Below are 13,449 nucleotides of genomic sequence, written 5' to 3' on the forward strand. Positions count from 1 at the left end.
GAGACTCAGAAGAGAGGGAGGGTGGGAGGAGGATGGTGAGGGTTGAGAAATTAATGAGTACAGTATACACTATTTGGGTGATAGTTACATTAAAAGGCCCAGGCCGCCACTAAGCAATGTATCCATGTAACACAACTGTACTTGTCCCTTTTAAATTTATACAAATTGTAAAAAAATAATAAAAGGGCTTAAGACTGCAAGGAACTCTTGGGCACACCTTGCATGCTTGCTTGCTCTCTCTTCCTCCCTGACTCACCTCCTCTTGCCCTCTCTTCCCCTTCTGCCTTCTGCAATGGGATGACCACAGCAGGAAGGTTATCCCTAGAAGCCAGCTGCTCATCATGATCTTCCAGCCTACAGACTGCAAGAAATTAATCTCTGTGCTTTATAAATTACCTTCTCAGGCATTCTGCTATAACAACACAAAACAGACTAACAAGTGCATGCTACCATCTTATACTTTAGATGCATCCTCTCATTTCATCCTCACAGCAATTCACTGAGCAGAGTGGTACTCCCATTTCACAGATAAGGAAAGTGAAACTTGTAGGAGGTCTCCTAAGTGACAAAGATTTAAACCCAGGTCTATCTAATTTTAAAGTCCTTAGGCTCTTTTAACCATTGGGCTATTTTACCTCTTTTTTAAAAATATATATTCTAAGATAAACCATTTAATTGAACAGCTTTAAAATTTTAAAATATTGAACAATTGCCTTCAGTTTCTTGGTATTTCTAGTTAATGAATTACGTGAGGGCTGATGTGAAGAAAGTAGAAGTAGAAGAGTTAGAGTGGGATGAGGAAAGAGTAATGTAGGATGGAGAGGAAAAGATACCTACCTGTTTCCCACAGTTGTCTTTTGAAAGCTTACAGATTAATCATTATTTGAAGATCTCAATTCACAAAGTAGAAGCTCTGCTATTTGTAGATGTTCTTTTAATTAATGGATAAGTTGTTATTGAAAAATTTATTGAAAAATACTGATTAAATATTTTAAAAATCACTTATAATCTATTACTCAAGGATAACCAGCATTACTATTTTAGTACTTTGTTGTCTTCAGTTGTGAGTGTGTATGTATCTGTGTGTGTGCACATGTTATAAAGTAAGCATTTCCTATATTTAAAATGCCATATGAAAAGCATCATTTTAATGGTTGAACAATATTCCATCCTGTTGATGTTCTATTTTATGGACTCATTCCTCAATTGTTGTACATTTAACTAACTCCAGGATCCCCTTCCCCCCATTATTTACAGTGCTTTGGAGAAATCCTTGGAGCGTAATTTATTTTCTAATTTTTAGAAGTGGCATTCCTGGGTCAAAAGGTCTGATGTGACTAAAAGACTTTATTATGTCTTAGAAAGGTAACTTACTGAGCAGAGCAAGCCAGAATAAGGAAATATGGTTGGAAAATTTGCTCTAGGCAGGAACATTCCAGGGTCTTATTAACTGGCCTATGAATAAATTACTCTCCACTCTTCCATTAGAGCATTTTTCCTGTTGGCTAACTAGAGCTTTGTTCAGTGTATGCTTCTGGAAAAAGAGTAAAATCACACTATATTACTAAATTTAAATCTCTTTTTTTCTTAGAGAACAGTAAATCAAATCTTTTTTCTTCATTTTGTTTTTATTGTAGCAAAATGAAGGGAAAAATTTTCCTTCACAAAATAAAGTTTTTTATTTCTGTTTGCTTAATTTACAACAAGCAGAAAATAAGCTGGGTCTTGCTTTGATCCAAATATTGATGTTTTAAAAGCTGTACACAATATTTGTTAAAGAGAACTATAAAATGCCCTTTTAGAAGCTTCTATAAGAAAAAAAGTAGAAAGTTTAGCCCTACAACTTTCCTCTCCGCTAGAACTGCAAACTACTGCTACAGTTTTAAATATACTTTTTGTTGTTTATACATCCAGGAAAATCTTTAAAAAGTAAAGAAACATGCATATAAATGATTGCATAGCAGAACAGAACATTAACTGCAACACTAAAGAAATGGAAGAAATACTATCAAATATAAAAAGGTCCTACAATCAACCCCTTAAGCACTTAGCATATAGTATTTAAAAATCATCGTTTTGTTCTCAGTCTAATACTCTCCCAACCGAGCTATCTCAGCTTACTGCCATCGTTTTGTTCTCTACAGACAAAGCCTAGATTACTAAAAACAGCTGAAATAAGTAATCCTCTTAAAGGAATTGCTTCTCCATAATTCTTACTTATATCTTTAAGCAAGCAATCTGAGATTTTAAAAGGTGCTAGCTTTTTATCCAATATGAGATTAGACATGTCAAGTCACTTTTGTTGCCAAAACAATCTTTCAGAGGAATACTAGAAATTATAAATGGTAAAGGGTATTCTTTATTTTTAGTCAGGCACTACACTGGTAGTCAAAAATTCAAAAGATGTGACTCTTGCTTAAAACTGACTAATCTTTTTTTCCAAAATCATTTTAAATTTCATAGCACCACAGAATCACCTAGAATGAACGTGTTGTTTTTGAACTTGCCTTACATTAGATAAACTGAGGTGCGAAAAGCAAGCCTCCCACATAAAGAAGCAGGCAAATTTTGATACAAATGTATAGGCCAAGTGCTGTAAGCATCAACATTTCAGTTCTTTTACACTATACACCACACACACACACACATACACACACACAGATACACACACATACACACACATAGCCTACTTTGAAACAATTCACTCGTTTCTAAGGGCAGTAAGAAAATTAAGCAATATTATGGTCAACAGTACTCCTTAAATTTTAGAATAACTACATAAGAACATTCTTTTCCCCTTAAAATTGTTTCTGCCATCATTGACCCCCTCAAATTTTAAGGTGAGTCTTTCTGATGTTTTCTTGTTCCAAATCTATAGAAATCAGAAAAAAAGCAAAGGCTCCATGTTTCAGTCAAAAACTTAATCTCCCTGAAAATACTACATAACTCAGTTGGCAATATTCCCCAAGACGGTGGAGTTAACAAAAGAACTAATCCACATTGCATCATAAGTAAACTATTATCAAGGGCCTAGACATCTTGATAAGACATAAAGGTCCACACTGAACCTAAATGTGTCTGAGCAGTCAGTGTTGTACTGTGGCTGTAACTTCACTTTTGTAACACTCTATCATACTCCTTCCTAGGTTAACAGTTCTACCAAATATGAATATGAAAGTTTATTTTTAGTAAGACAATGTTGCAAATTATGGTCAACCAACATCTTTTCACCAAATACTTCAAGCATAAAAATGAGAATCTTTACAAAAATACACACAGACACAACAAATTGGTAGCTGCCCATAATACCAAACAAACTGGACTCTTAAGAGTGGCTTCTCAACAGCACGTCATTTTAAAATAACCATTGCCTGGTACAGGGAAAACTAACAAGTGTTTGTTAAACATCATTGCAACATTGTATTCCTGATAATTTAAGTAAACCAATCTATGAGCAAATGAATGATATGTGCCTAAAAATGATCATGGTTTATACTATCAGTGGCCACTGGATTTAAGACTAGTCCAAGATCTTGATCTAGGTTTTGACCTAGGCCTAGACTATGACCTTGACTGGGATTTGGAGCAAGGCGGTTCCTTTTTCCTTGATTCCTTTTTATGTCTTGAGCAAGACTTGTAATGTGTTTTGGAATCTGTTTTAGAGGTGCCTCTAGTTTTGGCATGCGATGCAGACCTAGAGCATGATTTAGCCTTCATTTCTTTCTTGGGCTGGGACTTGGACCTTGATCTTGAATTGGATTTAGATCTTGAAAAAGACTGATTTCAGTGTTTGACTCTATCATTGTTGGAATGGCTTCTGCTACACCATAGTCTTCCAGTCCATCCACTCTTTCTAGGACTACAAGATCTTCTATAGATGTAAGCAAAAGACTGACTTCTGATCTTTTTTCATAACTTTGGCTTCTAGAACATCTATATCTGTCATAATCATAGCGTGAAGAACTGTACACACTCCTACCTTCCTTTGCTTTCATCTGATTTGGGGTCTTCCAATCCCCCTGTGCAAACTGTTTCCATTTGACATCCACAAATCCATTTTCTGTCCAAATTATGTAAAGCATCTTCAGCATCACGAACATCCTCCAATTGAACATAAGCAACTCCTCTTGGACAGTGAGTGAAGAAATCAAGTGGAACATACACATCAACTATAGGATCAGAATGACCAAATTCATGCCATAAATCTTTGAACTTGCTGTTATTGGCTCCATTCCTGATGAACAGAGGCACCTTGGGGGACGCAGGTACCTGGACGTGACTGCTGTGTGAGTCTTAGCGCCAGGAGACGCTAAGGGGCTCAGCAAACCGTCCAGCCCCCGGAGGCTGATCCTTAGACATGCACAGCCAGAGGGCTCTACTACAGCTAAATTAATTCTTGTATGTAAAAGAGTAGAAATTTACCGGTTTTGTAGTAAATAATAGTGATTCTCAAACTTTAGCTTGTATCCAAATTACTTAAAGGCTTGCAAAACACAAATTACAGCCCCCCACCCAGTACTCTGGGGTGGACTGTGAACATTTGCATTTCTAACCAGGTGATGGCGAGATGATGATGATGATGATGATGATGATGATGATGATGATGATGATGATGATGCTTGTCCAGGGACCACACTTTGAGAACCACTGGTATCTACTAATAGTTCTTTTAACCCTGGCTGGATGCAAAAATCTCTGGCTTTGGTGCCAGCTTTATTTTAAAACTTTCACAAGTCATTCTGATGCACCAGAGTGGAGAATCACTGGTGTGTACAATTAGCCAAGTTATAAAAGATATAAAATTTGCAATATAAGTCAAGATTTTAAAAGACAAATGAAAAAAAGATAATGCACTGAACTTAAGAGCCAGGACTAGTTTATAACTTTCTGGACTATCCCTATGTGTAAATAATTTAAATTCTGGGTTCTTACCCTATGGGCAAACAATTCGAGTTCTGTGATCTTTTGTAAAACAAGAACATCATAGGATGATCATCAATGTACTTTCAAATCAAAATTTTATGATATATACCTTTTTAGCAGGTGGCATTTGACACTAAGAAGTGATGTAACGTAACATTAATTAGCATTACTAATACAAAAACAAATACAGATATAAATTTGATGGTTTTATTTATACTGTTTTGTTAACTAGATGCTTAAGATGGGATGGGGGGACCTATTAAATAATGATTGTTGGTTTTAAAAAAATCTTAATTTTTTACAGCAAGTAGTCAATAACAGTGTCCAGTAGGTGGCGATAACAGCCTTTCATATAACTTAAAAATAGTTGTGTACTTACTGGTCAATAATTGTTTTCTCACTTGCCTGTACAAATAGAAAGCACAAAACACTTTATAGGCCACCTGGAGCTTTATTTCAGAGTGAATTTTTTGTTTGTTTATTTCATTCTATTTTGGGAATATAACAGAGGTTGCTTTCAGTTTCTGTGATCATGTGTATTTAGAGGTTTGTAAAAATTCTTTTTAAAACTTTTATTATAGAATTTTTCAAATATGAAGAAAATACAATAATGAATACCCACCCAGCTTCAGCAATGATCAGTATTCTGCTATTGTTCCCATTTTACCTGTCCCTTCCATGTACCCAGCCCCCAGCTTGTCGTCATCCCTTCTGCAGAACTTACAAGCAAATCCCACATATCACGTTACTGAACTTATAGAGCTTTAAAAATTGTCAAGCTATAATTACAAGAAGATTTTAGGTGCATTATTTCAGAACCCATTGTTTTTGTGTTTTACTCTAGCCATTGAGTACCGTTACTTTTTGTTTGTTTTGTTTGGTTTATATATTTTCACATTATATATTTTCACACCTTTTCAAAAGGTGTTTGAGCCAAACACCTTTTCTAGTGCTTTGAGAACTGTAGTTCTCAAAACTAGGTGGCAGCATAATTAGCCACAAAAGGTTGTATGTAAATATCAATATTTTTAAAATAAAAATTGATATCTTCAATTAAATTTTTGTTTTTTACTTTAAAAATTTTACTATGTTTTTGAGACAAGGTTTTGCTCTGTCATCCAGCACCAGCTGGAGTGCAGTGATGCAATCACAGCTCCCTGCAGCCTTGCCTCCTGGGCTCAAGTGATCCTCTCACCTCAGCCTTCTGAGTAGCTGGGACCACAGGTACATGCCATGGTGCTCACCATGCTTGGCTAACTGTTTTATTTTTTGTAGAGATGGGGTCTCACTATGTTGCCCAGGCTGGTCTCAAATTCCTAGGCTCAAGCTATCTGCCCACATCAGCCACCCAAAGTGCTGGAGTTACAGGCACAAGCTCTGGGGCTTGGCTGAATTTTTATTTTTGAATAAAAATATACGATTAGAAATGTATTCTTATCAACAATGGAAGGTATATTTGTATATCTTTTTATCCAAGGTATCCAAAAGAACAAAAAGTTTTACTGTATGGTTTTTATCTAAAACAAATGGAAGCATATTACATTTTGGCAAGTAGAGAAATCAACATAATTAAGAATTTAAAGAAAGAACTCAATGACCCATAATTCCTAAAACAACCACTTAACATTTTGTTGTATTTCCTTTTTCTCCTTCCTATGTGGAGGTCTCCCTCTTCCCTGAAATTGCATGTTTATATTGGACATAGAGTAGAAGGGAGACATCCTGGCTCTGGAGGTTTTCCACATCTCTGACTCTTCAGTCACTTCCCATTGATAAAAAGCCAACCAAAAAAAAAAAAAAAAAAAACTCGAAGTATTTGCTAAATGAATAAAAGGCCTAACACTTTCTATATCTCATTATATGCTACATAAAACTTTATTTTTTCCTTTCTTCTTCTTTTTATTTTTTATTTTTTTTGGGGATAGGGTCTTGCTCTGTTGCCTAGGCTGGAGTGTGGTAGTACGATCACAGCTCACTGCAGCTCGAACTCCTGGGCTCTAGCAATCATTCCACCTCAGCTTCCTGAGTAGCTGGGACTACAGGAGCAAGCCACCATGATTGGCTAATTAATTTTTTTTTGTAGAGATAGGGTCTCACTATGTTGTCCAGGCTGGTCTAAAATTCCTGGCTTCAGGCAATCCTCCTGCCTCGGCCTCCCAAAGTACTGGGATTGCAGATGTGAGACACTGTATTTGGCCTGTAAAACTTTTTTTTTTTAATTATACTTTAAGTTTTAGAGTACATGTGCACAACATGCAGGTTTGTTACATATGTATACATGTGCCATGTTGGTGTGCTGCACCCATTAACTCATCATTTACATTAGGTATATCTCCTAATGCTATCCCTCCCCCCTCCCCCCACCTCACAACAGGCCCCAGTGTGTGATGTTCCCCATCCTGTGTCCAAGTGTTCTCATTGTTCAATTCCCACCTATGAGTGAGAACGTGTGGTGTTTGGTTTTCTGTCTTTCAGATAGTTTGCTAAGAATGATGGTTTCCAGCTTCATCCATGTCCCTACAAGGGACATGAACTCATCATTTTTTATGGCTGCATAGTATTCCATGGTGTGTATGTGCCACATTTTCTTAATCCAGTCTACCATTGATGGACATTTGGGTTGGTTCCAAGTCTTCACTATTGTGAATAGTGCCTCAATAAATATACGAGTGCATGTGTCTTTATAGCAGCATGATTTATAATCCTTTGGGTATATACCCAGTAATGGGATCGCTGGGTCAAATGGTATTTCTAGTTCTAGATCCCTGAGGAATCGCCACACTGACTTCCACAATGATTGAACTAGTTTACAGTCCCACCAACAGTGTAAAAGTGTTCCTATTTCTCCACATCCTCTCCAGCACCTGTTGTTTCCTGACTTTTTAATGATCGCCATTCTAACTGGTGTGAGGTGATATCTCGCTGTGGTTTTGATTTGCATTTCTCTGATGGGTTGGCTTGTAAAACTTTATAATACTGCTTTCAAAGTTGGTTATTGCTTTAATGAAAATTATTTTATTCAAAATGTTAAGTTAAAGACAAAAACCTGGTGTTTCCCAAAGGGCAATCAATATATGTATTCAGAAAACTCTGAGGAGTTGTACCACTCGTGGTACAAGGAATTAATTTAGATTATAAGTAAATCACATTTTAAATTAATAATTAAGTATATCTTTAATGCATTGTAGGATAAGATAACTAACATAAAGGCCGTGATTTCATGAAATTGTTTCCTAAGATGACATTACAATAGGTAATTACATTTATTTTTAAAACGCATTAAAATATTAAGTAAGTTTATAAATTATATAAATTGCCAAACTATTTTCCAAAGCGGCTATGCCATTTACATTCCCTCCAGCAGTGCATGAGTGTTCCAGATTCTCCACATCCTTGTCGACGCTTGGAACTGTCTGTTCTTTCAGCTATTTTAGTGGGTGTGTAGTAGTCATATATGTTTTGATTGAGAAAATGAGTTATTTTGCTGAGAAAGCATATGGGGAAAATGATAGTAGTTTTCAAACATGTGCCATTTAAAGGATAGAATATATGTATACTATGAAGCTCTGGAAGTAGAGCTAGGCAGGACTAACAGACTTTATAAAGAAGCAAATTCTGGCACAAAGTAAGGCAAAACTTAAATGCTATGGACTCTCTTGCATAATAGTAGTGACCTTTTTATTGAGTGTATTTATATCCAGCTGTATCAGTGTTCGTCAACTACAGTCAACAGAAATGGACTAACTTAATGAGAGTCATGTATTTTAAGGATATAGAGTGGGTCAAGAATCAAAGGAAAGCCACACAACTGTAACTTGGAAAGGACAGGAAGCAGCAGGGCGGCGTAAGAGATCTATGTCACAGAAACCAATGAACAGCCTCCTCAGAGAGCTACTGTCAAGGTGAATTATTTGTGTTTTCTGACCTTGTGTCACTCAAGATTTAAATTCTAAGGGGAGAGAATCTGCTTGGCCTAGTTTAGTTTACATGCCCCCTTCTTGGTCAGAAGAAGGCAGAATTGATAATCTCGCCAAAGTGCGTGTGGTAGGGTAGAAGAAATTCCCCAAAGAAATATTGAAGTGACTTTACCAAAAAAAGGGGCTACTGGGTGCTGGGCAGGCAAAACCAACAGATGCCACTATACTAGGTCACTACCTTTGATGAATATTTGGGAAGAATTAGTAGCAGTGATACGAGGAGGCAACAAAACTTAGACCTATCAATTACTTGAATTTTTATTAAATGTCTTCTCCTACAGTTCTATGAAATCACTAACTACATTGTATTGAATTCAAAATACTAACTTCATCACCCTCAAAGTGTTTTTACATACATAGCAAATATTCTTTGGATGTAAAAAAATTACTAATTGGTGTTTTAGAGGGGAGAGATGCCAATTTCATTTTATTAAACATAAATACAAACACATATATAATTACACATGAACAGATTTCTGTGGTAAAAATATTCAATTGATTGCAGTACACTGAGCTCCATAGAGAGAGTGCTGGGGCAAGTGAGAGCCAGATGGGCACTGGGCAACTCTGTGCCTTGTTGAAGAAAGATAACTAAACATGGGTAAAGTAGACCCTAAGAAGCCAAGAGGCAAAATGTCATCGTAGGTGTTCTTTGTGCCAACTTGTCAGGAGGAGCACAAGAAGGAGCACCCAGATGCATCAGTCAGCTCCTCAGAGTTTTCTGAGAAGTGCTGAGAGGTGAAAGACTACTTCTGCTAAAGCAAAAGGAAAATTGGAAGACATGACAAAGGTAGGTAAAGCCCATTATGAAAGAGAAATGAAAACTTATATCCCTCCTAAAGTGGAGGCAAAAAACGAGTTCAAGGATCCCAATACACCCAAGGGGTCTTCTTCAGCCTTTTTCTTGTTCTGTTCTGAGTATCACCCAAAAATCAAAGAACATCCTGGCCTAAACATTGGTGATGTTGCAAAGATGCTGGGAGAGATGCGGAATGGCACTGCTGCAGATGACTAGCCGACTTATACAAAGAACGTTGCGAAGCTCAAGGAAAAATGTGAAAAAGATACTGCTGCATACCGAGCTAAAGGAAAGCCAGACGCAGCAAAAAGGGAGTTGTCAAGGCTGAAAAAAGCAAGAAAAATAAGAAAGAGGAGGACAAGAAGATGATGAAGAAGATGATGGTGAATAAGTTAATGCTAGCACTTTTTTTCTTGTCTATAAAGCATTTAACCTCCCTGTACACAATTCACTTCTTTTAAAGAAAAAAATTGAAATGTAAGTTTGTGTAAGATTTGTTTTTAAACTGTACAGTGTCTTTTTTTGCATAGTTAACACACTACCAAATGTGTCTTTAGATAGCCCTGTCCTGGTGGTAATTTCAGTAGGCAGTAATCTTTCTTGGTACAGTATGGTGATATAGCTTGATGAATTTTCCCAAAATAAACATGTACCTAGCACACAGATCAAGAAATAGGATAATTTCAGCACCCTAGAAACCCCTTAGAAACCACTCTCATTCAAGGTAATCACTATTACGACTTCCAAGGCCATATATTTGTTTTGCCTGATTTTGAAAATTACCTTAAATTGAATAATTATCATATGTGATTTTGGGGGAGGTCTGGGTTCATTCATTCAACATTATATTTATGACATTCATCCAGTGTGTAGTTGTAGTTTGTTCATTCTCATTGTTGTATAATATTCCATTGCTTAAATATATCACAAATATCCATTCTACTGTTGGTGGACATGTGGATTTTTATAGTTTGGGGTATTACAAATAACGTTGATATGAACATTTTTGTATATTTCTTCTTGTGAAGTTTTAGGGCTATTACAATGATGCTACTTATTAACATTCTTGTCCACTTATTTTGCTGAAAAAAACATATATGTATTCATAGGTATATATACAACAGAAATCCTTATATGTACACATTAGTGTGTGTGCACAAATATATGTATTTGTATGTACGTATGAGGTTGGTACAAAAGTAATTGCTGTTTTTGCCATTAAAAACAGCAATTACTTTTGCACCAAGTTTATATGAACATATTTATATCTTGTCCACTTTTGGTGAACATATATATATATGAGGGGGATGAACATATGTATAGATAACATGAACATATATACATGAGGAAGATGAGTATATATATAGTTTGGTGAACATATATATATATTCACCAAAAGAAGTGCACAAGATATATATATAAACATTCCTGTTGTATATATACCTAAGTGTGAACTTGCTGGATGGTAACATGCTCCATTACAATGCTCAACACTTTTCCTAAGTAGTTATACCAATATACATTCCCAAAAGTGTGGAAGATTTCCAGCTGCTCCATATTCTTTTTTTTTTTTTTAAGTTTTTTTTTATTATTATTATTATACTTTAAGTTTTAGGGTACATGTGCACAATGTGCAGGTTAGTTACATATGTATACATGTGCCATGCTGGTGTGCTGCACCCATTAACTCGCCATTTAGCATTAGGTATATCTCCTAATGCTATCCCTCCCCCCTCCCCCCACCCCACAATAGTCCCGAGTGTGATGTTCCCCTTCCTGCGTCCATGTGTTCTCACTGTTCAATTCCCATCTATGAGTGAGAACATGCGGTGTTTGGTTTTTTGTCCTTGTGATAGTTTACTGAGAATGATGATTTCCAGTTTCATCCATGTCCCTACAAAGGACATGAAATCATCATTTTTTATGGCTGCATAGTATTCCATGGTGTATATGTGCCACATTTTCTTAATCCAGTCTATCGTTGTTGGACATTTGGGTTGGTTCCAAGTCTTTGTTGTTGTGAATAGTGCCTCAATAAACATACGTGTGCATGTGTCTTTATAGCAGCATGATTTATAATCCTTTGGGTATATACCCAGTAATGGGATGGCTGGGTCAAATGGTATTTCCAGTTCTAGATCCCTGAGGAATCGCCACACTGACTTCCACAATGGTTGAACTAGTTTACAGTCCCACCAACAGGGTAAAAGTGTTCCTATTTCTCCACATCCTCTCCAGCACCTGTTGTTTCCTGACTTTTTAATGATCGCCATTCTAACTGGTGTGAGATGGTATCTCATTGTGGTTTTGATTTGCATTTCTCTGATGGCCAGTGATGATGAGCATTTTTTCATGTGTCTTTTGGCTGCATAAATGTCTTCTTTTGAGAAGTGTCTGTTCATATCCTTCGCCCACTTTTTGATGGGGTTGTTTGTTTTTTTCTTGTAAATTTGTTGGAGTTCATTGTAGATTCTGGATATTAGCCCTTTGTCAGATGAGTAGGTTGCGAAAATTTTCTCCCATTTTGTAGGTTGCCTGTTCACTCTGATGGTAGTTTCTTTTGCTGTGCAGAAGCTCTTTAGTTTAATGAGATCCCATTTGTCAATTTTGGCTTTTGTTGCCATTGCTTTTGGTGTTTTAGACATGAAGTCCTTGCCCATGCCTATGTCCTGAATGGTAATGCCTAGGTTTTCTTCTAGGGTTTTTATGGTTTTAGGTCTAACGTTTAAGTCTTTAATCCATCTTGAATTAATTTTTGTATGAGGTGTAAGGAAGGGATCCAGTTTCAGCTTTCTACATATGGCTAGCCAGTTTTCCCAGCACCATTTATTAAATAGGGAATCCTTTCCCCATTGCTTGTTTTTGTCAGGTTTGTCAAAGATCAGATAGTTGTAGATATGTGGCGTTATTTCTGACGGCTCTGTTCTGTTCAATTGATCTATATCTCTGTTTTGGTACCAGTACCATGCTGTTTTGGTTACTGTAGCCTTGTAGTATAGTTTGAAGTCAGGTAGCGTGATGCCTCCAGCTTTGTTCTTTTGGCTTAGGATTGACTTGGCAGTGCGGGCTCTTTTTTAGTTCCATATGAACTTTAAAGTGTTTTTTTCCAATTCTGTGAAGAAAGTCATTGGTAGCTTGATGGGGATGGCATTGAATCTATAAATTACCTTGAGCAGTATGGCCATCTTCATGATATTGATTCTTCCAATCCATGAGCATGGAATGTTCTTCCATTTCTTTGTATCCTCTTTTATTTCATTGAGCAGTGGTTTGTAGTTCTCCTTGAAGAGGTCCTTCTCGTCCCTTGTAAATTGGATTCCTAGGTATTTTATTCTCTTTGAAGCAATTGTGAATGGGAGTTCACTCATGATTTGGCTCTCTGTTTGTCTGTTATTGGTGTATAAGAATGCTTGTGATTTTTGTACATTAATTTTGTATCCTGAGTCTTTGTTGAAGTTGCTTATCAGCTTAAGGAGATTTTGGGCTGAGACAATGGGGTTTTCTAGATATACAATCACGTCGTCTGCAAACAGGGAAAATTTGATTTCCTCTTTTCCTAATTGAATACCCTTTATTTCCTTCTCCTGCCTAATTGCCCTGGCCAGAACTTCCAACACTATGTTGAATAGGACTGGTGAGAGAGGGCATCCCTGTCTTGTGCCAGTTTTCAAAGGGAATGCTTCCAGTTTTTGCCCATTCAGTATGATATTGGCTGTGGGTTTGTCATAGATAGCTCTTATTATTTTGAGA

General features: G+C 36.6%; 2 pseudogenes; one reads left to right on the forward strand and one right to left on the reverse strand.

The window, feature by feature from the left end:
* Positions 1-3,498: 3,498 nt before the first annotated feature.
* LOC129034558 (serine/arginine-rich splicing factor 10-like) lies at positions 3,499-5,629 on the reverse strand (annotated as a pseudogene).
* A 3,868-nt stretch (positions 5,630-9,497) lies between these two features.
* LOC129034559 (high mobility group protein B1-like) lies at positions 9,498-10,090 on the forward strand (annotated as a pseudogene).
* The last annotated feature ends 3,359 nt before the right edge of the window (positions 10,091-13,449 follow it).

This window comes from Pongo pygmaeus, chromosome 3 (genome assembly GCF_028885625.2).
Source record: "Pongo pygmaeus isolate AG05252 chromosome 3, NHGRI_mPonPyg2-v2.0_pri, whole genome shotgun sequence".
Classification (NCBI taxonomy): domain Eukaryota; kingdom Metazoa; phylum Chordata; class Mammalia; order Primates; family Hominidae; genus Pongo; species Pongo pygmaeus.